The sequence below is a fragment of the Pan troglodytes genome, chromosome 5 (genome assembly GCF_028858775.2).
Source record: "Pan troglodytes isolate AG18354 chromosome 5, NHGRI_mPanTro3-v2.0_pri, whole genome shotgun sequence".
Classification (NCBI taxonomy): domain Eukaryota; kingdom Metazoa; phylum Chordata; class Mammalia; order Primates; family Hominidae; genus Pan; species Pan troglodytes.
Genome location: NC_072403.2, coordinates 146,969,097 through 146,981,407, shown reverse-complemented (window position 1 = coordinate 146,981,407; position 12,311 = coordinate 146,969,097). Strand labels below are relative to the sequence as shown.

Sequence of the window (12,311 nt, the reverse complement as noted above, 5' to 3'; positions counted from 1 at the left end):
TATCTTTTAAAACAAAAATGAAAAAGAAAAGAGGAGAAGGAAGGCTGATCCGCTAAGTATGTGAGATCATGTTTATACTCAGGGTATGGGCCCAGTCAGTGTTGTACCCTTGATGGCTACAGATATTCCTCTAAATCATAACCTCAGAGCTGTGCTTCATTAGTCATATGAAGAATCACAGAAGAAAATGTGGGTTAGTTTGTGCAAACGAAACACGACTCCAGGAAAAAACAGCGCAACGTGCGTGCCCTGGAGACCACGGTTCAGAAATATTTCACACAAGGGAAAAACATTTTATAAACAGCAAATGCCACATGCTTTTGAGTGTCTGAATACTAGAAGTGGCTTTTCACTCTCATTCGGTATCCCTTGTGACCAAGCATCTGGTCCCTACCTACATATAGCAATGACCACAAATCCTATATTTAGTAGATCTATACTTACTTGTCACTTAGAAAAATAAATTGCCCATTTGAATTTTTGTTTATTATGATCTAAAACTCACATGGATTATCTGCTTTACTTTTGCCCTTACAAGTCTGAAGGGAAAAAAAAGTTTAATTTTGATAGACATTTTTGGACTAGACTTCTGGGAGTATTTTATATTTTGTGATCCTCTTTTCCTTTTTGTAAATTTCTTTATGGGAAAGACAAGGTTCAAAAAGCAAGTGGTTGTGGTCTGTTTTCTTAGACTTGCCTGGCAGTGCCGACTCATTTCTTCACGGCTGGACCTAAATGCCAATGATAATGGCACAGGCGTAAGTGACAGAGCAAGGGAAATGTCAACCAGATTAATTTGAATCAGCCCAAGGCTGCCTTTATTCCTGGATTTTTTCACTGATATGTTTTTTAAATATTAGAAAGCAAAGTTGAGCAAATACACCCATTTTATTTTTAATTTTTTTATTTCAATAGGTTTTGGAGGAACAGGTGGTGTTTGGTTACATGAATAAGTTCTTTAGTGGTGATGTCTGAGATTTTCGTGCACCCATCACCTGAGCAGTATACACTGTACCCAATGTATAGTCTTTTATCCCTTGCCACCCGCCACACTTTCCCCCGATACCCCAAAGTCCAGTGTATGATTCTTATGCTTTTGTATCCTCATAGCTTAGCTCCCACATACGAGTGAGAACATACGATATTCGGTTTTCCATTCCTGAGATACCTCACTTAGAATAATAGTCTCCAATTTCATCCAGGTTGCTGTGAATGTCATTATTTTGTTCCTTTTTATGGCTAAGTCATATTCCATTATATATATATATCACATTTTCTTTATCCACCTGTTGATTGATGGGCACTTGAGTTGGTTCTATATTTTTGCAATTGCGAATTGTGCTGCTGTAAACATGCATGTGCATGTGGGGTTTTTTTTGTATAATGGCTTCTCTTCCTCTGGGTAGATACCTAGTAGTGGAGTTGCTGGATCAAACAGTAGATCTATTTTTAGTTCTTTAAAAAATCTCCACACTGTTTTCCATAGTGGTTGTACTAGTTTACATTCCCACCAACAGTGTGAAAGTGTTCCCTTTTCACCACATCCATGCCAATATATACTCTTTTTTGATTTTTTGATTATGACCATTTTTGCAGGAGTGAGGTGGCATCACATTGTGGTTTTGATTTGCATTTCCCTGATGATTAGTGATGTTGAGCAATTTTCCATACGCTTGTTGGTCATTTGTATATCTTCTTTTGAGAATTGTCTATTCATGTCCTTGGCCCATTTCCTGATGGGATTGTTCATTTTTTTTCTTGCTGATTTCTTTGAGTTCTTTGTAGATTCTGGATATTAGTCTTTTGTCAGATGTATAGATTGTGAAGATTTTCTCCCACTCTGTGGGTTGTCTGTTAACTCTGCTGATTATTTCTTTTGCTGTGCAGAAGCCTTTTAGTTTAACTACGTCCCATCTATTTATCTTTGTTTTTATTGCATTTGCTTTTGGGTTCTGGGTCATGAACTCTTTGCCTAAGCCAAAGACTAGAAGGGTTTTTCCAATGTTATCTTCTAAAGTATTTATGGTTTCTGGTCTTAGATTTAAGTCTTTGATCCATCTTGAGTTGATTTTGGTAAAAGGTGAGAAATGAAGATCCAGTTTCATTCTACATGTGGCTTGCCAATTATCCCAGCACCATTTGTTGAATAGCGTGTCCTTTCCCCACTTTATATTGTGTTTGCTTTGTCGAAGATCAGTAGGCTGTAAGTATTTGGCTTTATTTCTGGGTTCTCTATTCTGTTCCGTTGGTCTGTGTGCCTATTTTTATACTAGTACCATGCTATTTTGGTGAGTGCAGCCTTAGAGTATAGTTTGAAGTCAGGTAACATGATGCCTCCAGATTTGTTCTTTTTGCCTAGTCTGAGCAAATACTTTCTTTTTTTTGAGATGGAGTTTTACTCTTGCTGCCCAGGCTGGAGTGCAATGGCACAATCTCGGCTCACTGCAACCTCCACCTCCCAGGTTCAAGCGATTCTCCTGTCTCAGCCTCCCAAGTAGCTGGAATTACAAGCATGAACCACCAAGCCTGGTTAATTTTGTATTTTTAGCAGAGATGGGGTTTCACCATGTTGGTCAGGCTGGTCTCAAACTCCTCACCTCAGGTGATCCACCCACCTCGGCCTCCCAAAGTGCTGGGATTATAGGCATGAGCCACTGTGCCCAGCCTGCATTTTAAATATTATCATGAAAATAGTTTTGACCTCATGGACCCCAGACCACACTTTGAGAGTCACTGCTGTGAAGTGGTTATTTCCATATCTGATTGATATTAATACCAGTATGGGTAGCATACTATATACTTCATCGTCACCTTGCTTATTTTCCACTTAACCATGTATTCTGAAGATCTTTCCACACAAATATAAGGAAAGCTTCCTCACTTGCTTTTGTAATAGCCTGCTTTTCCATTGTCTGCATTGACTATAACTGAGTTTAGCAGTTCTCTTCTGAATTCCGCCTGGCCCATTTAATTTTTTTCTATAATAAATAATAATGTAGTGGACAGCCTTGTAAATACAGAATTTTATATACAGGCAGGTGTGTTTGTGAGAAAACACTGCAGAAGTAGGGTGCAACTTGCAGTTTCTTATATCTGGCCAAATTGCCCTTTATGGTGGTTGCTCTGTTTTGCACACCCACCCTGAATAGGACTTCTCCCCCAACTTGCTGGTGGAAACTTTGCAAATCTGTCAGGTGAACAACATTATCTTAGTGTAGTTTTAATGTGTGTTTCTCTTGTTATAAACAACGTTGGACATTTTTTCATATGTTAGGGCCATCTGTATTTTCTTTTCTGTGAACAATAGTTTTTCTTTCAGGTTTTTTTTTTCTTCTCAATTTCTAGTGGCTTTTAAAGTATTAGGGATGGTATGGAGGGGCTTTTAGAGTATTGCTTCTGCTACGAATTTCAAATGCTTTATCTTAATTTGTCATTTGTCTGTACAGTTGTTTGTGGTGTCTTTTGCCATGTTGCATTTTTCCATTTTTATGCAGTCTACTTGATCAGTCTTTTTTTTTTTTTTTTTTTAAATTCTTGGCTTCCAGATTTTGAGACTTGGTTTAGAAAGGCTTTTTAGTTGTAAAGAAATGTATAAATATTTTCTTCTTGTATCTTTATCTTCTTGTATCATAGTGTACATTAAATTGTTGACACATGTGTAGAGTACCTTGATATATATTTAAAAGATGAATCCAATTTAGTATTTTTCCGTATCTTATCCACTTTCCCCACACCATATATTTATTGAAAACCCCATCTTTTCCACACTGAATTGAGAAGGAACATTTATTATGTAATAAATTTCTAATTATATTTGGTTTCAGTAGCATATGAACAAAAAACACAAACCTCGTAAAGTAGTAGGATTTATTCCAGCAATGCAAGAATCATTCAGCATTAGAAAATGCAGTTATACGCCAGGCGTGGTGGCTTACGCCTGTGATCCCAGCACTTTGGGAGGCTGATGTGGGTGGATCACTTGAAGTCAGGAGTTTGAGACCAGCCTGGCCAACATGGTAAAACCCCGTCTCTACTTAAAACACAAAAATTAGCTGGGCATGGTGGCGCACACCTGTAATCCTAGCTACTAGGGAGGCTGAGGCAGGAGAATCACTTGAGCCTGGGAGGTGGAGGTTGCAGTGAGCCAAGATCGCGCCACTGCACTGCAGCCTGGGTGACAGAGTGAGACTCCATCTCAAAAAACAACAACAACAACAAAAAGAAAATGCAGTTATATAGCTCATTAGATTAAAAGATATCACACCCACCATGTTGATAAATGTCAGTAGTAGAATCGAATTGACTGAGAGACCAAAGACACTTCCTGATAAATCAAAAAAATTTACTTATCTAGAAGTTGCAGAAGGAAGTCAGTGTGATCAGGATATACAGCAAAGAAGCCAGCAGCCTTCCTCAGTAACAGACAGAGGTCACTGGCAGATATGCAATTGCAGATAGCAAATCTAAAAGAGTAAGAGTCATATGAAAACTCCTAAAATTTCAACTGACCCCCTCCAAACCCAGCCTTATATTCATAAGACTGTGGCAATTCTCCTACAGACCAGAGTTGACAGGCGCAGAGAACTGTATCATCAGGATTCGATGTAGCATCAGTCTCAATGGAACCCAATACATACTAGACTACCTGGCATGGTGCAGACAGCGTGGCATATTTAGTATATTCATCCCCTCAGCTTCTTCAAGCTGCACATCCTGTACCAATTGTTTTCCCGAACTTAGATCTGTGAAAGAAGAAAAAGTGCCAGTTATAAACTTCTTTGGGAATAATGTTTACAACCTCTTAGAAAAGCTGTTAAGACCAAATCTATAAAAAGAAAATATATATAATTATCTCAACAGATATGAAAAATAACATTTACTGGTAAACAATCAAGAACTCATAAAGATAGAAATCTTAATAGCCTAGGACTTTACCAAGAACCAGTAGCAAGCATCCTTTTGGTGAAATATCAGAAGAATTCCTACAAATACAAGGATTTTTGCAAAACTACCACCATTAAATATGTACTGAAGATCCTGAAAAATACTCTGAGAAAAAGAAATTAAAAATATGAATATTGAAAGGGAAGGGATAAAAGTGCCAGTTACAGGAGATAGGATCACCTATACAGATATTAAAAAACTCAATAGATGAACTATAGTAACAACATAAGGGTCCATTAAGGTGGCCAGATACAAGATTAACATACAAAAATAAAGTGCTCTATATACAAGATATAAGAAAATATAAAAGGGAAAAAGCCCCATTTACAGTAGCAACAATGAAAAATGAGATACTTAGTAATAATTATAATTACAAATTTTAATACACCTATAACCAAAAAAATCAAACTTTTCTTAAGGTTGTCAAAGAAGACTTGAAAAAAATGTAGAGATAAGCCATGTTCTTAGATGGGAAGACTCGATATTGTAAAAAAAATTTTAATTATATAATAAATGTATAAGTTTAATGCAATCATAACTAAAATATTATCAAAATGTTTAATAAGGTTTAATTCAGAAATTCCTCCAGAAGATAATTTAAAAATTCACGGAGAAATTATGCAAAAATACGTAATAAATGATGGGGGAAAATCACAATCACTGGACCTTGCATTACTATAGAAGAAAACATAAGCTTTACTAATGAAAATAATATGATATGGGCATTGAAGTGGACATAAAAAGAGAAAATAATTGGTAACCAAGAATTCAACCTTACTTGTATAGAAATATGGTAATTTAAATCTAAGGGGGAAGGGTAATAAATGTTATTGGGAAATTCAGAAAATGATTTGGAAAAGAACAAATTGAATAAGACATGGTTCCTCCGCTAAAGAAGAGTTTGGTCAACGCATACCACATTTCCTCATTTTCTTATCTCTCGTGACACGCACACTATTTTGAGGAGGAAACCAAGGACTTTTTTCCCAATCTCTCTTCTTTATTCCCAAGAAAATTAGTAGTTCCAAGACCATGGAGACAGTAAGCTTAATGATTGCAAATTTGAGGTGGATTTTTCTGCACTTTATTAAACAAATGCTGCTTATTTTTGCTTTTTATAAAGACTCTGATTTATTGTTTCTAGTATTTGATAAAAGGAAAATGTTTTATTGCTATTTGAGATCTTTTACAAATAATGATGATATAAACTTAGATGCAAGTCGGCCTTTCTGAGGAAGTTTTTAAATAAAGTTTGAATATGAGCAGTACATTCAAAGATCTTTTTTTTTCCCTCTATATTTCTCTGTTGAATTCCTTTTTTATTCCAGAACTTGTTGGCGGAAAGAAACAGAGGCCTTTCTCATAGTAGTAAAAGAGTTCATCTTTTTATCTGTAAGAATGAAAATAAAAGGAAAAATTCTGATTGTCTGTAATATAGATGTGTTGTCACTTAGACACACAAATAGCTTAGTCAAGGCAGTTTCAGAAATGATCTTCCCTGCAGGGCGCGGTGGTTCACGCCTGTAATCCCAGCACTTTGGGAGGCCAAGGTGGGTGGATCACCTGAGGTCAGGAGTTCAAGACCAGCCTGACCAACATGGTGAAACCCTGTCTCTACTAAAAATACAAAAAATTACCCAGACATGGTGGTGGGCACCTGTAATCCCAGCTACTTGAGAGGCTGAGGCAGGAGAATCACTTGAACCCAGGAGGTGGAGGTTGCAGTGAGGTGAAATCACGCCACTGCACTCCAGCCTGGGTGACAAGAGCAAAAAACTCCTTCCCCCCCAACCCCCTCCCCAAAAAAAAGGAAATGATCTTCCCCTATTAAATGATTAACAGTGTGTTTAAAGTGTATTACTAGCTAGGACTTTATTATTATTATCAGTAGAAATTCTACTCTCTACAAAAGCTGTCAAATGGTATTTATCATTGTAACTTCTCTCTCCATTTCTACTTCCAACTTAGTGCTGTATCTATAAGAACAGAGGTAGATATCCATGCAGGTGGAGACTATTCACCTATGTGTGTTATAACTTCAGTTTCTAAACAAGAAGTTATGCTTGCAGTCTCAGAGTGATCTTCAGTTTGATCTTCAATTGGAATCTTAACTTGAGAACTAGACTTGTTGGACTGCTTTCTGTACAAAACAGAAAGTTGCCTAAAGTTAGCAAAACCAGAGAGATTACAACCTAGGAAAAATACATCAAGTTTGCGGCTGAATAAGATTAAGAAAAATAAGAGGAGATTCTATTGATTAATATTTTTTCATGATGAAACTATGTGCCTACACCTTTTAGTAGCGAAGGAAGATTTTGAGGAGCAAAGGAAGCATCATTGTCCTTCTATTAACTTGGTGACTTGTTGGCTGTCTTTCCTAGCAAGCCTTGATATTCAATCCAAATAGGAATCCTTGGGCCAGGTGCGGTGGCTCACGTCTGTAATCCCAGCACTTTCGGAGGCTGAGGTGGGCGGATTGCCTAAGGTCAGGAGTTCGAGAGGAGTCTGGCCAACATGGTGAAAACTTGTCTCTACTAAAAATACAAAAATTAGCCCAATGTGGTGATGGGTGCCTGTAATCCCAGCTACTTGGGAAGTTGAGGCAGGAGAATCACTTGAAACCAGGAGGCGGAGGTTGCAGTGAGCCGAGATCATGCCACTTCACTCAAGCCTGCATGGCAGAGTGAGATTCCGTCTCAAAACTCCTTAGTTATTCCAGGCAGAGGGTAATTTTTTTCTTACCCCTGCATTTTGCAAACTACTAAAGAGAGTGCTGCCCCTCAAATATCTCCCTCTGCAAATCCTAGACTATAGTCTGACAAGGTCTCCTACCCTCACTGCTGCTCCTTTTACCCTCAACTCCCCAACTTACTCCCTTCAATCTAAGCCTGGGAATGGCCCCGTGAGGTCCGCTGGCTTCCTGTTGTTAGATCCCAGCCAGGGCAGCTGCCGAGCATCCCATACGTGGCGTGACCATGAAGCTTTCTGGGGCTTCTCCTTTCCCCTTCACCAGAACTGCTGCCCCGAGGCCCATGTTTGCGATGGACAAAACTGCCCTTTGTCATTGTCACAATGGGTGCTCTTTTCCAGAGATGTAGAGATGACTCCTCTGCTTTCCTGCTTTTAGTCGGATGACAGAGAACAGAAAAGAAAAATCCGTCTCAAGGTCACACACTTTAAACTTCTCTGCTTTCTTCTCACAGATGGAATAGAGAATTGAAGTCGGTTTTTTCTTTTATTCCACTCTGCACCGTGAAAATTTAACGTTTTCAGGATGTAGCTCTCCTGGTGGAAATGCTTCTTGTTCTTCCTGGAACAAGGAATTGAATTGAAAACGTGTCTATAGAACATTCTACAGATACCTTACAATGCAATAGGGGGAAACCTCAACTCTGTCTCCTGATTCCTCGCCCCCATTTTCAACAAGAACAATAGTCCAACCTTCTAGCATAAAAGGAATAAACTTTCACCATGGTGATCCCTGGCCTATGGTCTTAGCCTCCCAGGGCACAAGTAAATCCCCTGTGTGATTGTTTGGTTTAACCTGTGTATATTCTGCTGCTTATGTTAATGTGCATTTTATGTCATTACTGGTCTTTTTTTTTTTTTAACACTGCACCAGTTACATGCCATAAATTTACACAGATTTTAGGAGTTCATTAATATTTCTTGAATATCTTCTGTCTGTCAAGAACTATAGTGTCACCTTCTGATGTGAAGAACTATGTGTAGTTCTTTAAGGTAGAGATTCAAAGAAAAGAAATGAAAAGGAAAGAAAAAGAAAAAAAATGAAGAGTGGTGATCATTGGGTTGGCCAACATTGTTCGTCTTTGTTTCTCATTCTGCCTGTGCTTCCTCATATGAGCTACCTCCCAGTTACTACCTCCCCACAGCAGCTTGTCCCAGATGGCAGTAGCAGAAAGGGAGCCGGAATTACTCAACTCTGAAAGGCTTTCTCAATGTATGGATGAATGGATGGGTGATCATGTGTTTGCTTTACTATTTTTGGTGTTTTAGAGTGAAGAACAGAAACAATATGGCAATCACCAATTTTGACTGGCAACATCACAGATCAAATTGCTTCTCTGCTCAAAAGCCTCCACTTTCTTTCTATCTATCTTGCAATATAATATAACACCATAATACAATAAAACAACACGTTCTTATTGTGGTCTACAAAGCCCTACAGGATCTCACTGCTACCCAATATTCTGACTTCACCGGCTGCCATTTTTTTCTTTCTCCCTATAATCTAGCCAGTAACATTAGCCTCCTTACTCTTTTCTAAACATGCTGGGACACTCTTATCTGAGGGCCTTCGAACTTACTCTTCTCTCTGCCTGGATCTCCCTGTCCCCAGATACTTACTAGGTTATCTCCCTCACTTACTCAGTTCTCTGCTCATGTATCACTTTACAAAGAGACTTTCCCCAGCCACGCTTTCTAAACTGGTTTCCTTCTTACCCCCATCACTCTCTATTCCCATAACCAGCTTTACTTTTTTATAGTACTTACCATCTTTTGCTATATGTTTGTTTATCATTTGTCTCCCCCAGCCAGAATATATAGACTTCATGAGCTTGGATTTTTGTCTATGGCCTATATCCCAACACTTAGAATAATACCTGGGACAAAGTAGTTATTCAAACATAGCAGATGCTGTCATATCCTCCTAGGTTCCTTGGATTCTGTCATTCAAGTGTGCTCTGGCCAACTTCAAACTGCCTGTATCTGCATCTCCAAGCTCCAGGATGCTTTCTAGAAATGATATATAAGACCATTCTACCTATTCTGTGCATCACGCTTGAGGATTTACAACCATCACTACCACAGAGCAGCCCTCAATCAATGATTCTCATCATTTGATGCATAAATACTACAGCTGCCTCGCTCTTCAATGGAGGAGAATGGGAGTAAGGAAAAGTGGGGAGGGGAGTTGTTCTGAGACTTTGGTAGCTGTCCTAATAATACACCTTTGTTGGCTGCCTTCTTTCCCTGCATCATTTCCTCCTCCCCTGCTGGTTTTCACTTCTCAAGTAAATAATTCACTCTCAAATTCTTATCTCAAGGTCTGTTTGGGGCAATTAGAAAATAAATATTTGTTATTGTTGAATGAAATATTCATAGCAGATTCTGGATACATGTGTAGAAAAAAGCTGGATGGGGGCAGTTAGGGCATAGTTTCACAGATGGCGGAAAGTTGGCTGAGCAGCAAGGGGAAGGAGCTATCACCAATCAGGAGGAGACAAGTTGGTTGCATTAATAGGACTTCCAGGATGATGTTGGGAAAAAAAGGAAAAAAAAAAAAGATACATTAAGGTGAAAATGAAAATGAGTCCTTGGCAGCATCTGAGAATCAGTATCTGCAGTTGAGTCCTAGAAATGGCTGAACACAGAAACAGGCACACAAAATGCCAGCTTCATGGGTGTGAAACCTGTGCAGCTGCACAGACCGCACGCTCAGAATGACCCTGTGTTTTCCTTAATGCTCTGCTGTTGCCATCTTGAAATTCTTAATAATTTTTGAACAAGGGGCCCCACATTTTAATTTTGTACTGGGCCTCACAGATTATGTAAGCAAGCCTAAGTTCATTCCATAGTTTCTCACTGCAGTTAAGGAAAAGTCAAGAACTATAGTTCAGGAAGAATAATAGAATATTAAGGATTTAGAATGAGAGAAATAAGACTTAAAGAGCTGGCTCACTAAGGAATTCTCAGGGTCTTTCCACAGTCTACTTTAGTTAAGAGTGCTCATTTCCTGTCTCAGATGCAGCCACATTGGAAACAGAAATAAGTTATTTAGTAATATTCCATGGCACTGATTACTTAGTACAAATATGAAAACATTTGATATATATGTGTATGTGTGTGTATACATATGTATAAACTATATAGTTTATAGTTTGTTTTGTTCAGAGGAAAAAATACAGTTGATGCTAACTAGAAAAAGACTGATGAATGGCAGGGCGGGGTGGCTCCCACCTGTAATCCCAGCACTTTGGGAGGTTGAGGCGGGGGGATAATCTGAGGTCAGGAGCTCGATACCAGTCTGGCCAACATGGTGAAACCCCCCGTCTCTACTAGAAGTACAAAAATTAGACGGGGGTGGTGGTGTGTACCCGTAATCCCAGCTACTCGGGAGGCTGAGGCAGGAGAATCGCTAGAACCCAGGAGGTGGAGGTTGCAGTGAGCTGAGATTGCGCCATCGCACTCCAGCTTGGGCAATAAGAGTGAAACTCCATCTCAAAAAAAAAAGAACAAAAACAGAAAAACACTGATGGAATGCTAGCCAAAAAGTCATATTTGTCATCATAGTCGATCTGTAATGTCCTGTTTTTGTGGCATGTGCCCTATTAGCTGCTAGTGGCTTTTTAATTGATCATTCATCTGGCTGTATAATTGGGAGGCTGCCAGGAATCTTTGATGTTTCCTGTCTGAAAAAATGGCATATAAAATGCTATTTTAAAATATGCCATTCTACTTATTTCCATTTAAAATAGAGGAGTTTGAAAACAGTACATGTAAATACCAAAAAGATGTCTTCTGATATTAAAAAATAAAAAAAGTATTTGAGAAAAAAATTAATGATCCCCCTTGTGGGAAATTTTGAAGCTTGTGGATTTTTAAGCAGGGAGGCAAATAAGTAAAGCATCGCAGCATTTTTCACTAACTAAAAACAGATGTCATGTGATAATGGGTGTTACATCTGCAGCTGACACCCACTTCAAAGAACAGGTGCCTCTAGTTGTTTAAAAAAAAAAGAGAGAGAGAGGGCAGCTCTTATAGCAGTCTACAGCAGCCTTCAGGAAGTGATGAGGGGGAGCCATGGAAAGACCAGCCCCTTGGACGCTCTGGGTCACTACGTCATGGTGGTACATCTGGGCACTTAGGTCCTCAGTGACCTTTCTCCTGGGTAAGACTTCAATGTCAGAGGTTAAACTGCTAGATGATTACATTTATTTAAAAGTTATTACTTTAAATGCAGTAGAATGAAGTGAGGGCTTTCCTTTACATCATATACAAAAATTAACTCAAAATGGATGAAAGATCTAAACACAAGAGCTAAAACTATAAAATTCTTAGATGCATACATGGGGGAAAAACTTCATGACGTTGAATTTGGCAGTTATTTTAAGATACGACACTAAAAGTACAGTCTAAAAAAGAAAAAATAGATAAATTGGATTTCATCAAGATTAAAAATTGTTGTGCATCAATGAATACAATCAGCAGAGTGAAAAGGCAACCCACACAATGCAGGAAACATTTGCAAATCATATCTCATATAAGAGATTAACATCCAGAATATATAAAGAACTACAACTCAACAATAACAACAAAAACAACTCAATTCAAAAATAGGCAAA

At 38.5% G+C, this 12,311-nt stretch overlaps 1 long non-coding RNA gene across 3 annotated transcripts; it reads right to left on the bottom strand.

Moving 5' to 3' along the window:
* Positions 1–4,321: 4,321 nt before the first annotated feature.
* LOC107975391 (uncharacterized) lies at positions 4,322–7,983 on the bottom strand. 3 transcript variants are annotated; one of them, XR_008548839.2, is made up of 4 exons: positions 7,817–7,983; positions 7,238–7,478; positions 4,646–4,742; positions 4,322–4,463 (listed from the first exon to the last, which is right to left on the bottom strand). It is a non-coding gene; the product is annotated as an uncharacterized LOC107975391 (long non-coding RNA). The 3 variants fall into 3 exon arrangements; XR_010157850.1 differs by having other exon boundaries at positions 4,322–4,742; XR_010157851.1 differs by lacking the exon at positions 7,238–7,478 and having other exon boundaries at positions 4,322–4,742.
* Positions 7,984–12,311: the final 4,328 nt, after the last annotated feature.